Genomic DNA, 16139 nt, shown 5'->3' on the forward strand with positions numbered 1-16139 from the left:
TCGACAAAGCCAAATACATTCTCCAAATATGACAGTATTTTTAACAGACATTATTGAGAGAAATGTAAATCTCTTAACATTTGAATGAGGAGTTAAGTGTCTAATTTTCTAATTCCAGGATCAAAACTGGACGCAGTTGTCCTCGTACTTGGAGCACTGTTGGCCTGCTCTTTGACTTTAATCGTCATCCTTACTTTCTACGTAAATCAAGGAGTTTGTCGACACTGCAAAGGTAGGTTCCTAAATTATACAGCAATGTTTAGGCATTGATATTTGCTCATGTTCTAAATTCTTTTCTAAAAAGGATATCATTCCCAAGAACAAAGAGGCTTGCAGCTCCGAAGCTACAAGTGAAGCTGCTACTAGTACTACATCATCAGAAGAGCCGCCTAAAGACGTGGATAATGCTAGCACTAACGTTAACGTTAGCTGCGCTAGCAACGTTCCCCTGGCTACCGTAGCTCAAGCTCACCTTTCCCAGCGGTATGGACGGAGGAGATGTGGCGGAGGAAGCAAGAGTTGTGTGTGTGTGTGTGTGTGTGTGTGTGTGTGTGTGTGTGTGTGTGTGTGTGTGTGTGTGTGTGTGTGTGTGTGTGTGTGTGTGTGTGTGTGTGTGTGTGTGTGTGTGTGTGTGTGTGTGTGTGTGTGTGTGTGTGTGTGTGTGTGTGTGAAGCAGCGCTGTCTGCCTATTTGCGATGTAGGCTAGGCCTAATCAGAATAATTTCAAGTCCAGATTCAATGTTGTTTGCATAAGTAGGCTATATTTTTAGTTTCGTTTATTTAATAAGTTAATTTCAGGACAACTTTGGGAAATTTGTTTGTTTGTTATGAGTTTTAAATAGATTTTGAAAGGAGAGAGAGAGAGAGAGAGAGAGAGAGAGAGAGAGAGAGAGAGAGAGAGAGAGAGAGAGAGAGAGAGAGTTGCAGCACTGTCTGCTTAGTTGCAATACTGTATAGTTTAGGCAATTTAGGCCTATAAATTGTTTATATAATTTACGTGCCAGTGTGTCCATGGTTTTGAGTCTGTGTGTGTTGAGCGCAGCGCCGTCTGCTTTTTGCAGTACAGTAACTAAAGTAGGATTAAGCATACCGGTAGTTTCTGTTGACCTGTCTGCCCGTTTTGTGAGTGCACTGCGCGCGTGCTTACTTGTGTGGCATTGTTTGGAGCTAATTAAAATAGCGTCCCCCCAGTAAAAAAATCCCCACTACACCACTGTGTGTAGTGCTGTGTTCACCAGAGCAATGGCAGCCAAGATGGTGATCAGTGAGGGGGAGTATCAGTTCTACACTTAACTTTATGACCTTCACGAGTGCACCATGTGTGTACTTTATACTGCATCTTACCATTTTTGGCATTTGGACACACTCAAGCACTCAAAATAAAAAATGTAATTACAGAAGTACGCAAATAAAGACATGGCAATTAAGTACTCTCAGTACTCTCTGCTATTAAATTCTGATATCTGTAGGTTTGAAACTCCAAAGATCATATCATTAATAAGTCCCTGGTATAAGGTCAAACAGTTATGAAATGTCGACATGTCGAAATGGGTTAAATATGCCAAAATAAATACAAAGACGGATTAGGTTTCTTCAGCTTAGTATTATAAAAAAATAATTTAAAAAAAGGAAGCAAGAAATCAACACAACTCCCAATTGATGTTTTTACAGAGCATTGGCCGAGACAGTAAGTAGATGACAGTCATGGAAGAAGTAAACAGATTTGAACATTCATAATGTATACAAAATGGCAGAGGAGAACATCTTGAAACAGTTATGTCTGATGGCCTAAATAAATCAGAGCAAAATCATTCCCCCCATGATTTTTTACATTTTCTTTAATGAAAAACACACTTTGGTTAGTATTTTAAGATAAAAGACGACACATACAAACACATGTAATCAAATATTGGTGAAATATCGAACATAAAGAGAATATCTGTTTGCTGCTATTTTGGCTTTTAGCATTAATCCTAATTTAGTTTAATTCTTTGTCAGAGGTCAGTATTATCAACCAACTTACATTTGTAATAGACTCACATTCACATTCAGCATTTCACTTGAGAGTACACACTTTCTTCAGTCTCCATCTCTCTCTTCTTTCCTCCTCTTGTAGCCTTCCTTCCAGATAAATGCAACGCAGCATAGTTCAGATCATGTCCACCTTCAGTCTGAGCAGCAAATAAAATCTCCATTATTAAGAGACAGCTTTGTTGATAATAATTGTTTGATTACAGAATTATAATGGTCTATTATTTATTTGTAGCAGACTGCTGCTAATATAACAATGTGTTGCCATAGACACAGTCCTGATATCCAAACACAGCAAGCTGACTAGCTTTTTAAAATGATGTTAAACCAATATTAATTGTCAAAGGATTTACCTCTTTAGTAAGAAGCCATGTAATTAACTGGATGATGAGAATTATGTTAATCAAAATAACCAAAAAAGAAAGAATGTCGTATGATTACTTACAATATCCTGCACAGGTTGGCTTGAGTTGTCATGTCTCGAATGCAAAGCGACGTTTTCATTTCCTAAATATGAAAATAAAAACGTTAATATTATGAATTTAAACTGAGTTTTCAATACAGATCCCCAGCACATGGCATAACTTCATATTATCTACATTGCATTATGGGGGTTAAGCATATTTGACATAAATGGAGCAACCAATATGGAGAATCGTGTTGCAGATGTTTTCGCTGATAAATTCATATAATAATATTCAGAATAACAGATTTCTATGTAAAAATAAACAGATTTGTTAAGTGTAATAGTATCCAAGAACATGAGGTTAAGGTTAATCGTGTCTCTCAAGATGTCATGCTTATAAAACTATTTAAAGTAAAATAATCTGCGTATTACACTTTTTGACTAAATCAACAAAAGTTACCTTTACATCGTGAACAACCTGCCCTTGAAGTCCGGCGGCAGAATAAAGTAATATTTCCAATGATAGAAACGACCAAGCAGAGTATTGCTATCGCCAGCGCTATAACTTCATAGCTTGCATTTCGCTCTAGAAAGCAAAGACATTAAACACATTAATGATGTGGTTCATTGGTTCGTACACATTAACCTCCATATTAAACAAAATACATCAGTATAACATACCAATTTTCAGTTTTGTTACATCTCCAAATAATATCTCTCCACATGTGGCCACAGCACAGTAATAAGTCCCGGCAGCAGATGAGCTGAAGTTCTTTGAGAAGTGATGAACACAACTCTTCTGAGTGTCCGGCAACTTCTCACATTCCTCTTGTCTTCTTCCATCAGTGTAGATGATGCTAGGACGAGATTTATCTGAACCAGCTCTGAACCAGAACACACTGATGTTTCCTGGACATGTTTTATTCTTAGATTTAGAGAGGACCGAACACTGAAGGGTCATCGAGTTTCCTGGAGGAGCTGCATCAGATAATGTCGGCCACTGAACAGAATAGTTTGAAGTCCTCTGAGTATTTCCTGAAAAATACAAAACTGTTTTAGAAAAATTGACCCCATTTTATCTGACATTTGTAAAAGTATTAATATGAATCTGCTGATATTTAGCAAATGTGGAGCTGCGTTATTAGTAGAGATTTCCTCAAAGTGAAATTAGATTGTTAAAATGTAGATTAGAGCCACTAACGGTCATAATTTCTCTGCTTTGTTTCAAGACCCACATAAGAAAGCTTTCTGTCTACCTGCTCTTCACGTAGCTCTGCATGTCATCGTTTAGGTGCTTTTTTCTCTGGACATAGGCACTCAGAGGCGCGGGAAGGTATTTTGAGTGAGGGTGCTGAGGTGCTGGACTCCAGTGAACACTATTACGGGCACTATAGAGCCCGCACAAAAGCACTCCAGTCCCCACACGCAAACACACAGTACACCCGCGACTGTTACAATGAAGACTCGATAAACAGCTCACGGCATATAGGCAGGGGCAAAGTGCCCCTCCTCTAGGGGGGTCCGGGGGGATGCTCCCCCGGGAAGATTTTAAAAAATATTGAAGTTAAAAGCATCAATCTGGTGCACTTTGAGAGCAACATTAAGAGATCTATGGTTACATCTCTCAACACCCAGATGAAACACAACTGTAAGCAGATGTTCTTTTTCTTTATGAATATTTTACAAATCACTCCCTTTTCAAACTGTATTCTTGTTTTACTGCCATATAGTATTTCATAACGGTTTTTCCTTTATTCTCTTATTTTTTTATAACTATAATGATCATGTGAGGGTGTGCCGCGGAAATAATCTTTTTAATAATTTGTGACTAAACTGTTTGAGACCCACTGAGATAACTTAGACGAAAGTTAACTATCTAAACACTCAGAGAGTCCTTTAGCTCACCTGAGCCTCTCAGTCTGAGAGGAGAGCTCTCCTCCAGCTTGTTGTGGAACAAACAGCTCCGTATGTCCGTTAGTGCAGCTAGCTAACCAGATGCTAACAACACGGTCCCTGCTGCTGGCACCGGTCCCTCTCTCTCTCTCTCTCCCCCTCTCTCTCCCTCTATCACACACACTAAATGCGCTATTTCCGCACACACACACACACACACACACAGAGCCGAGCTTGAATGACACAAGCACACTTTTATTTCCATGCAACTCTCTGATTGGTCTGGTGTCTTGCCTCTGTTTCATTCACTGAACACGGGAAATTACAGTCCTGCCGTCCTCTCTAGTGTCTTGATGAGGTTCACGTAAAGCACGGTTAATGTATTATATTATTGAGGTAGAATTGTCCGGGGCTACAAAACATTCGGGGCAGGCCAACATATTATTTTACCAACAATGTGGAATTGATTGGCAACATATTACACAGATTATGCACAGCGGGAGCAGCAATAACCGACAAATAATAATTCAGACACGGGAGCTCCGCACCCCCTGCCTGCCGCTAGGGGGTGCTGCAGCGCCCTCAGCACCCCCCTTCCCGCGCCCATGGGCACTCCTCAATCCACTCCTCCATAGTATGACCCCCCTGAGGTCGAAGTTAATCTTAAATGTTTCCATCTTATGCTTTGTAAGTTTGTTTCGTAACGGAAGAAATGTAAATATATTTATAAAACTGACAAGTCAAATCAAGCAATCTGATTGGTCGATAGCGTTTTTGCGGACCTCTTTGATTACAGATTTGAAAACATCGTTGTTTGCTTTAAAAGTAGCACAATTCATTATGTCAAACCTTGGAAAGTATCTAGATACCCCTGCCCTAATGCCAAAGGAACTGCACACTGAATATGTTTTGCAGTTTGATGTCTATGTCTGGACCGCTGCGTAAAAAGGAGGGTTTCTGCCCCGTTACTTCTCCGCTGCTTTCTTGTTCCAATTTGAAAAGCAAACTGCAGTCAGTTTGCTTTTCAGCCCAACTGTATACTGTTTTTCTCAGACGCGGAGGGATACTGACTTGTTGCGAAAAGTAACTTACAATTCTACCCGTGGTATACGCTCAGTATATCACGGCTAAGAACCAATCAGATTGCTTGATTTGACTTGTCCGTTTTATAATTAAAGATATAGTGCATGGCAAAATTGGCAACACTTTTAGTGTTGAGTGGTTAACACTGTAATTTTCTCAAATATATACAACACAGCTGGTAAATAAATCAACATCCAAAGTAAACAAATAGAATAATTTCATCTTAATTGTATGTCTACTGTAACTGAATTTGTATTTCAATTTGTGTTAATATGCAACAGATAATTGAAATGTTACTTTACTTAAATATTACCAAAGTGCCGCTTTGGATCCGACCTGAAGCATTTACAAAACTCATTCTAATGAACTAGATCACATTTACCTTTTAGTAACAAATATGTCCCACTCCATACAGGATTTCCATAACGCTCTGTCATTAAGCAGTGATACATTCCTTCATCTTCTGGGATTGTCCTCCGAATCGTCAGGTTGCTTAAATTGATATCGCGTTTTATCTCCAATCTTGAGTCAGAGAACTCTGGTGCAGACTCAGGTTTTGTAGATCCGAGCGGTCTCACAATTAATGTCAAATTCTCTCCAGCATTTTGCTTGAACCAGTAGAGCTGTTTAATGTCATACTCAATAGGCAGAGCACACGTGAAGGTCACAGATTCACCAAGAGGAACTGTAGTCACTGGAACCAGCGTATCTGAAATAAATGTTAGAATACAACACGTGAAACAGTACACACATCATGCAAGAACACAAATGAACCCCAATAGTAGGCATGCATATTTTTACTGAATACTTGCTCTTACATCCTTGATGAAGAAAAAGCAGTGTTGCCCATAACAGCAACATCTTGATATTGTCTCTTGTTAGGAAACTTTTGGGTATTTCAGTGAGTACAAATGTTGAAGTCACATGACCATGATTGTGTCTGTCAGAGTGTACCATGCATCTGATTGGCTATCATAGAATCAAGATGCAAAAGTGTACTTCCTTTCTCACTTGTTGTGAAGCATATCATCTCATTCTTCTCAACTTACCAAAGTAATTTTAGCACATTATCCAGACCAGGTTAGCAGTTAACAGGCTTACATTGTGCTTCCAGAGACAAAGTATAACCTGATGTTCTCAGAGTAAGAAAAACTAAATCATTAATGTAGGATATATTTGTGTACACAACAGTAAAAATAGTAAAGAGTAAAATAGATAAGGTAATTCAAAGTTTCTCGTGAGTGTTGTTTTAGCTTGCTACTATTATTTCTAGCATGTTTAGTAACAAACTGTAATTCTCACTTTTCTAATAGGAAATGGAATTCTTTTAGCTACTACGCTTTGTTAGCTTTTCTTTTGTCACTGTTATTTTAATATACAGAAAGTGTAAAGAGACATTTTAGGCAAATGGGGCAATATATAGAAATGTAACTTAGGTAAGAAATTGATCCTTACAAATTACAGGGGCTTTTTGCTAATGTTAAGGGAACTGAATGTTAACATTTTACGCTTTCTAAGCATGCATAATTAATCTACCTGTGTCTTGAACAATGAAAAACGTACAGTAACATTAGCCTACATACAATATAGGCATAGTACATTTAAAAAAGAAATTGTATTAATTGTGAAGAATGTTGTGTTACTCAGCAGTTTCTTTGGTCACTTTAATTAATTAAACAGCCAGTGGATGTCACTCTAACCCAGTGGTTCTCAAAGTGGGGGGCGCGCCCCCCCTGGGGGGCGCAAAGGCATACCAGGGGGGGCGCGAGAGACCAGGAGGAAAAATGGTAAAAATGTAAAAGATAAAAAAATAAAAAATCATAAATTGAAAAATTATTTATTCGAAAATAATATGATGCAGTACTATTACGTCTGGGTCTCTGTGTTTCATTAAAGCTCGGCTCTGTGTGTGTGTGGAACGAGCCATTTTGTGTGCGCGAGCGAGAGAGAGAGAGCGCACTGGTACCGGGGATCGTTGTTGTTAGCTTCTGGTGCTAGCGAGCTACGCTAACGGACATAAGGAGCTTTTTCAACAACAAAGTGGAGGAGAGTCCTCTCCTGTCAGACTGAGAGACTCAGTGAGCTAAAGCAGGGGTTCCCAACCTTTATTGTGCCAAGGACCGGCAGATACATTAAAAAAAATTCGCGGACCGGTTGTCAATTTTAGCTGATTTTAATATTTACTCACCAGCAGGTGGCAACAGAGGCTAATTGTTTTTAACAGCCTGAAAAAATACTAATATGCATCCAAAACATATTAATAACGTTTAAAACCAGGATACAATTAAAACAAAAAATTAGGACCGCTTTACAAATATTAATATAATATATAATATAATATAGCCTAATATGGCAATATAAGGCTGTTACATTGTATGTAACAAATAATAGAACAATATGCATCCAAAACATATTAACAACGTTTAAAACCAGGATACAATCAAAACAAATTAGGACCACTGTACACATATTGATATAACTGAAATGTCAGGGAGACCCCTAGGCTTGTTTGCCAGCCGTAATAACGTCATACCGGGGCGTTCGTTCCGGTGCACTCCGACAGCATTTAGAACTACATCGAGATTAAGATTAAACTAACTTATTTTGGGAACACCCACATACCTATGGAGTTGGCCAGATGTGTGTAATTACTGTTCATGGTAATTTTAAAACAAATGCCGTTGTTGGACACACACAAACACACCGAACATACACACACACACAGCGGAGCTGAGCAGAGCACATACACACACACATCATGTGCCTTTGTGACCGGACATTTCCTTCATACAACGAGTAATAGGGGTAATATTCAGGCCGTTCGGTGTGTGTGTGTGTGTGTGAAACGTAGCAGCCTGCAGTGGGGAACACAGTGAAGGCTGTGTGTACACGCTGGTGCTGCACTTCTCAGAGGCTGCCTCCTGATGCTGCAGCCATTTCATGAAGTGAAGGAGGTTTTACAAATAAAAAAAATAGCTCTACACCCCTGGCCGCAATGTCCTTAAAATGAAGTCCGAGTTCGAAATATATCTCAAATAATGTATGCACTGCCACTTCCCCACATAAACATAACAGTCTGCGATTAAACGGTTGTCTCCTTTGTGCTCCACTTCCTATTGGCGCACCGGTAACTTTCTCTGTGCATAAATGAACAATGATAAAATATTTTTAAATATTTCTAATTCTGCAAATATTACGATAAACTCACAGCCATTTCGCGGCCCGGCAGTAACACCTCCACGGCCCGGTACCAGTCCGCGGACCGGGGGTTGGGAACCCCTGAGCTAAAGGACTCTCAGTGTTTAGATAGTTCACTTTAGTCTAAGTTATCTCAGTGGGTCTCAAACGGTTTGTTCACGATTAATGTAAACAATTATTTCTGAGGCACACGTTTATATGATCATTATAGTCATAAAAAAATAAGAGAATAAATGAAAAACAGGTATGAAATACTATATGGCAGTAAAACAAGAATAACGTTTAAAAGGGTGATTTGTAAAATATCCATAAAGAAAAAGTAAATCTGTTTACAGTTCTGTTTCATATGGGTGTTGAGAGATGTATCCATAGATCTCTTCATTTTGCTCTCAAAGTGCACCAGATTGATGCATTTAACTTCAATATTTAAAAATAAATCTTCCCGGGGGAGCTTGCCCCCGGACCCCCCTATGTGAGGTCCACACACCACCTATAAAAATAGCACTTTACCCTATGCCGTGAGCTGATTATCGAGCCTTCATTGTAACTGTCTCACTGTGTATATGCGTGGGGAATGTTGCAGTAGAAAATTCCACTGTAGCGCCCGGTACATTAATGGGAAACCCTAAATGTTTGAGCACCCTCTATGAAACGTCAAGCTACCCCACAGCACCCCCAAAATAAATTTCTGGCGCCGCCACTGAGCCTGACTATTTGTGTTGGGGGGGCCCGACTTTTTTTTTTCTCCAAAGGGGGGGCCTGACAGAAAAGGTTTGAGAACCACTGCTCTAACCCTTAGCCTCCAAAATGGGAGATTTGTTGTTGATGACACATTTCTATTATCTGTCAAGGAGTAAGTAGAGATACTGCTCCCACTAAGGCACTAGTGATACATAAAAGTTGCCCAGCAATTGAATGATTCAGATATGTGTCTTTGTACGCTGGAAGATAGAAATAGTTTCCTCTACCAAAATCCAATGGGATTTTGAACCATGGCAGAAAAAAAGATCTCTGGCAAAAAAAAGTATGGAGCTTAAACATTTTGTTCAGCAAGAAAATCTTCATAAAGGATCACAACTTAACAAATGTTGAAGTATACATATAATAGTCAGCAGTGAAGCGCTAACGTTAGGCTATAAAAGAGGCAGCTGTGGCTCAGGAGGTAGAGTGGTCGTCCTCTAACCAGAGGTTGGTGGTTTTCCTGCCCAGCAGTCAACATGTCTAGAAAGACTAGAAAACCACTATTTACATCTTTAAACGAAATACACCAAGCTCATCTAACTGCTAAAGGCAGACTTCAGCACGCCGCCGTTGAATGAGTCTCAGTTAGCCCTTTGTTAGCGACTATCATTTATACGTAACTTCTTAAAAGTTCACAAGACTTTTATTTACTGATGTATTTTATGCTGTAGACTTTAATAATCTTTTAAGCTTGAGTTAACCAAAGACATATTTCAGGCATCGCACCAAAAACACTTAACAAATTGGGCTTACTTTCAGGTGATGCTTTCGGTGTAATAAGCTATAACAAATGTACGTGTTCTCCTGCAGAACTATATAGTGAGTGTAACCAGTTTGAAAATAACCCTTACAGTGAAATTAAAACAAGATAACAAATATGTCATTTAGTTATAAGTGTTGTTAAAATATCTAGTTCATGCAAAGATAACGATTAAAAGATATTTCACAACGGCTTAAAAAGGGAAAGTGTAATACATAATGTTTAAAAGATTAAAATGTATAATTATAAATATTGTGTTTTATTTTGAAAGTCAAGGGTTGAAGTTGGGAGGAAGTGAAGGCGGAAAAAGGGAGTGTGCGTCAGAGTGGTGGCTTGACTGACGAAGTCGCGGCACAGAGAATGAATAAAAGTTGACAAGTTTATAGCAAATAAGTATTTAGTTAGTGTCTCAAGATTATCAACTCGACAGTCTTCATATGGATTATTTTCTACACGCTGTCTGCAAGGAACTGATTAACTTTCTACTCCAAGTTTGTCCACGTGTGTATTAGCTTGTTAGCAACTGAGTGTTTGCATTCATTAATACAGTGAATGGACTCTTAGCCACGTTATAGCTAACTCAGCTGGCGTTGTTGGCTTCAGTTCGGGGTTTTTCGGCATGAAAACCCTGAAAACCTTAATCAGTTTTGCTGCAAGTTGGTGACAGTGAGGAGTTTTGGACAATACCAGAGAGCATGCCGTCGCTGGACACCTTCCCGCCACCGTTGATCGCCATCTGAGCAGGGATCGGTACAGCTGCAGTTTGGAGTTGAAGATGTAAGGTATCACTCTGGTTTTATTGCTCATTTGAGTGAAAAAGACAAATAGTTTTGACTTTCAACGCTCTCAAGCATCACATCAGGCCTGCAACGTGAGGGGTTTTATTTTAATTTTATTTGCCGGCTTGTGTGTGTGTGTTGAGTGAGTGTGGGCCCACTGAGTTAAGTGTGAAATTGTATTCAAAGGTGACCTTATAATATTTTGATATGATAAATAATTTCCAGTTAAAGGAATTATTAATCAGACATTATTGAAGGTACATTCTGACTGTATTTCCTGTTTGTTCAGAAGTATACAGTAACATAATTGAGATCTCTATTTCTAAAACTGATTCCAGTGTGATATTTGGTGATTTATATCAATAGAGGTATTTAAACTAATGTGTTTAAGGTAAGTGTCATTGTGCTCAACACATTTAAATATACATTTCTTTTATATGTCACTCAGCTAAATGGTTCAGTGTGTATATGTTATAGTAGAGTAGACATAATCTAATACTAGCAAAGTTACAGTGCTTAAAGGTGCTTAAAGGGACTCAAGATAACACAAAGGGTACATTGGTAAAATATAAACAGGATAATTTAAGAGAAACAAGACAACATTACCTTATGTATTCTTCATTGTAAATTAGATTTATTGAGTAAACGAACTCAGGGCCCTCCCTGATTAAACTAGGGAATAACTGGGCTACATGAGCAATTAATGGACATTTTAGAAATCTATCGTCATCATGATGCAAAGTGTCAGCTAGTGTTTTCGCTTAATTATAATTTATATATTGGTAAAAAGCTTTGTCGGATTGTTATCAGAAAGTAGTTCACATGCCATGGACACAAATGTTGGTTCGTTGGTTGAATTTGAATGCCTTATATAGTGGATTCATCTATACAGAAGTTACACAAACATAAAATGGCAGACAGGAAATACAGCGCACTAGTAAATACGAAGTGATTCAAGATTCGGCCCGTTTGCTTCAGCACAATTTCCTAACTCTGTTGACGTACAGCGTTGAACAGGAATCAGTCTTGAAACCAGGAAATGAGTAAGTACTTAACCACTTCCGGTTCCGGCAGTTCGTCTATCACCTATTGTAAGCTTTTTACTTCTGCTCATTGCATTTATGCTTCAAAAGTAATAGAAAAAATGATCTTGCTGAGCAGAACTTTCAAGCATGGGCGCGGGAAGGGGGGTGCTGAGGGCGCTGCAGCACCCCCTAGCGGCAGGCAGGGGGTGCGGCGCTCCCCTGTCTGAATTATTATTTGACGGTTATTGCTGCTCCCGCTGTGCATAATCTGTGTAATATGTAGCCAATAAATTCCACATTGTTGGTAAAATAATATTTTGGCCTGCCCCGAATGTTTTTTCTGTAGCCCCGGACAATTCTACCTCAATAATATAATACATTAACCGTGCTTTACGTGAACCTCATCAAGACACTAGAAAGGACGGCAGGACTGTAATTTCCCGTGTTCAGTGAATGCAACAGACGCAAGACACCAGACCAATCAGAGAGTTGCATGGAAATAAAAGTGTGCTTGTGTCATTCAAGCTCGCGGCTCTGTGTGTGTGCGGAAATAGCGCATTTACTGTGTGTGAGAGAGGGGGAGAGAGAGAGGGACCGGTGCCAGCAGCAGTGACCGTGTTGTTAGCATTCGGTTAGCTAGCTGCACTAACGGACATACGGAGCTGTTTGTTCCACAACAAGCTGGAGGAGAGCTCTCCTCTCAGACTGAGAGGCTCAGGTGAGCTAAAGGACTCTCTGAGTGTTTCGATAGTTAACTTTAGTCTAAGTTATCTCAGTGGGTCTCAAACGGTTTGGTCAAAAATTATTCAAAAGATTATTTCCGCGGCACACCTTCATATGATCATTATAGTTATAAAAAAAATAAGAGAATAAAGGAAAAACAGTTATGAAATACTATATGGCAGTAAAACAAGAATACAGTTTGAAAGGGGAGTGATTTGTAAAATATCCATAAAGAAAAAGAACATCTGCTTACAGTTGTGTTTCATCTGGGTGTTGAGAGATGTATCCATAGATCTCTTAATGTTGCTCTCAAAGTGCACCAGATTGATGCTTTTAACTTCAATATTTTAAAAAAATCTTCCCGGGGGAGCATCCCCCCGGACCCCCCTAGAGGAGGTGAGGTCCGCTCTCCACTCGTAAAAAATAGCACTTTACCCCTGCCTATATGCCGTGAGCTGATTATCGAGCCTTCATTGTAACAGTCGCGGGTTTACTGTGTGTTTGCGTGTGGGGAGTTTTTTTGTGCGTGCTCTATAGTGGCCGTAATAGTGTTCACTGGAGTCCAGCACCTCAGCAACCCCACTCAAAATACCTTCCCGCGCCTCTGCTTTCAAGTATAGTAAACAGATCCAATTTTAAAAAATACTCCAAAATCAAATGGAAATTACAATTTATTTTTGTCGAGGGATCCGTTGCCCTGCTACCTTCTGGGTCGGCCCACAAAACTGACATCTTTGCACCACTCTATTCTCCTTTGTATTGAATTAATGTTTCCTTCTGTGTAATAATTCTACTTGTGGTAGTTTCCATGGATTTATTATAAAACAGAGCCCTTCCTAGGTTAGACTAGGAGTGTTCATCCAAGTGTGTATAGCTTGGCCGAGGTCATAGCTACTCTTTCTGTTTCATTATCAATGTTGAGCCGTAATGATATCAGTGTTTCCCACAGATCTGAAATATAGTTGGGGGGGTGGTGGTAGCGGGGGGGGTTGAGGTGACGTGCAACAACATTAACATTAACCTTTCTGTTGGTCGCTTGTTAGCAGACCCTTCACGCGATGGCAGAGCAAACAGGTACAGGCAGGGCCCATAATGATAGCTCTATAGTTTAAATCTACTACCCACACATAAACATATGGAAATGGGTTACTATTTAAAAAAAAAAAAAGTATTTATAAATGTATTTAGGAACCTATCTATGTGATTTTAAGTGGGGGTCAACCTCAAATCCTCTAGGGGGGTCCCGGGGCATGCCCCCCCGGTAAGATTTTTTATTTTATTTTGGAGTTAAATGCATCAGTCTGGTGCATTTTGAGGGGAAAATAAAGACACTAGATCTATGGAAACACCTATATTAAAAACACTGTATTCATTTCAATAATCATAAAATCATGGCCATAACCAATAACATACCATTTCCAATATGAAAAAACACTGAAACTTATTTATTTATTTTCGGTTCATTTATAGTTGTGAGTGTGTCTGTGCTCCTGAATCAGCCTCTCCTGTCTCTCTCCTCTCCTCCCTGCTCCTCTTTGAGGCAGCAGCAAAGACTAGTTTTCTCTCAACAAGTTTTAAAAGTGTATCTTACCTTTTTTCACCTAGTTAACTTTTTATTTATTTATTCATGCATATTTTACTAATCACATTACATTACATTACATTTCATTGAGCTGACGCCTTTATCCAAAGCGACTTATACTGACCGATTACAGGGACATTCTCCCTGGAGTAACTAAGGGCTAAGTGCCTTACTCAAGGGCACACTAGTGGTGGTGTTCCTGGCGGGATTTGAACTCACAGCCTTCCGATCTTCAGCCCACCTCACTATCCATTAGACCAATCACTATCCTCTCAAATGGAAATATGTGTTTACATAAATGGTGACCACACCGTTTGAGACCCACTGAGAACTTAGACTAAGTTAACTATCTAAACACTCAGAGAGTCCTTTACCTCACCTGAGCTGAGGTTCTCCCGAGCTTGAATGACACACACAGACCAATCAAGGGCTTTGATTTATGATCTGTATGACAGTGGCCATGTCGGCAGGCCACATCATGTGGACAGCCAGAAGGAGGCGAGATCAGAGCAAGGGAGCGAGGGATCATTGTCCCCAAGTTAATCGATCGCAGATGGCGTCGTGGTCACGGACGAATGAAAAAATAAAAATAAAAACCTAAATGGGTCGCGAAATATACTTGGGCGGCCGTTAATATACCTGTGCGGCCCGCCCAAGTATAGTCTATATGTGGGAAACCCTGAGCATTGAAAAACAGCTTTTGTTTCTACCTTTTCTCTCTTTCAAATGTCTCTATAAAAAAAGGCCCAGATGGCTCAAAGCATAACCTTTTAAAAAATAAAAACACATGTTGAACTTTGATGAAACATTAAACACTTTGAACTTATTTATATGTTGTGGTGTTCACCGGAGCAATAGCAAGTAGCCCGATAGGGATTAGTTAGGGCTGGGCGATATGGTCTCTAAATGATATCGCGATATTTACTGACTATATCGCGATATACGATATATATATCGCGATATTCTGAAATGTCCTCTAAAACACATACATTTTTTTTATTTAACCCCTTGATGTTTACAGTCACGCTAGTATGATGATTCTAGTAGTCCCTGCAACATGTGTCTGCATTAAAAAAATCGACTAATAATGAAGAAAATTAACACATTTGTTGCAATAGTAATTTATGCACTAACTACATTACTACTTGTACTACAACATTTGAATCATCAGTTCTTCCTCATTTTCCTCAATTGTTCATATTTGGTTTATTAAAATAATGATATTGTGGTCATTGTTAAAAAATGTCTGCTATTATGAGTATTATTATTTGTATAATGCGCTTTCTGCCTTCCTGTCATTAGGAGTTAGACATGTAATGGCTATGTAATTGATTTGATTAGAACCCTCATTCTCCTGCTGGGACATTTCCCTCTAGCCAATACCTTTATATTGTCTACTCTTCACTTACTTGTCAGCATAGGTCGGCATTGATGTACAGAGCCGACAGAAGCCCTTGTTTATATTGGCATCATATTGAGAGGTGCAGCCAGTGACGCGTCCTAAAACCAGTTAGTAAGCTGCTGGTTCCCTCGACAAAAAGCAATGGGATTTCTCCACAGGGTTTTGGAAAATAGCTGGAAATAAGGTCTGTGGAAAACAAACCTGTTTGATAAATGCACGTTTTGTTCAGCCGGATAATCTCCATGTTTTGTTACCCTACTTTTATAATTTTCGAATCATAAATCTAATCGATAGATTATAAAAGGGTTTTAGGACGCGTCACTGGCTAAAACCTTCTCTCCCTCTTCTTCTCATGCTCCCTGTCACTCTCCTTTAACTCCTCCGGTGACTTTCTTTTATTAGAAGATCGTTTTTTGCCCGGCGCTTGGCCGGTTACCGCTGGTATTAAAAACATTTAGGCGAATGGTTAGGTGGCACGATAGTCTGTAGTGAAGAAGGAGCGCGCTGCCGCTCACG

General features: G+C 39.4%; 1 long non-coding RNA gene across 1 annotated transcript; it reads right to left on the reverse strand.

Moving 5' to 3' along the window:
• Window positions 1-1571: 1571 nt before the first annotated feature.
• On the reverse strand, window positions 1572-6251 carry LOC307034435. Its single transcript, XR_013806905.1, has 5 exons — window positions 5796-6251; window positions 3119-3472; window positions 2898-3023; window positions 2477-2538; window positions 1572-2171 (listed from the first exon to the last, which is right to left on the reverse strand). It is a non-coding gene; the product is annotated as an uncharacterized lncRNA (long non-coding RNA).
• Between the last annotated feature and the right edge of the window lie 9888 nt (window positions 6252-16139).

Source organism: Notothenia rossii (assembly GCF_949606895.1).
Source record: "Notothenia rossii genome assembly, chromosome: 3".
Taxonomy (NCBI): Eukaryota; Metazoa; Chordata; class Actinopteri; order Perciformes; family Nototheniidae; genus Notothenia; species Notothenia rossii.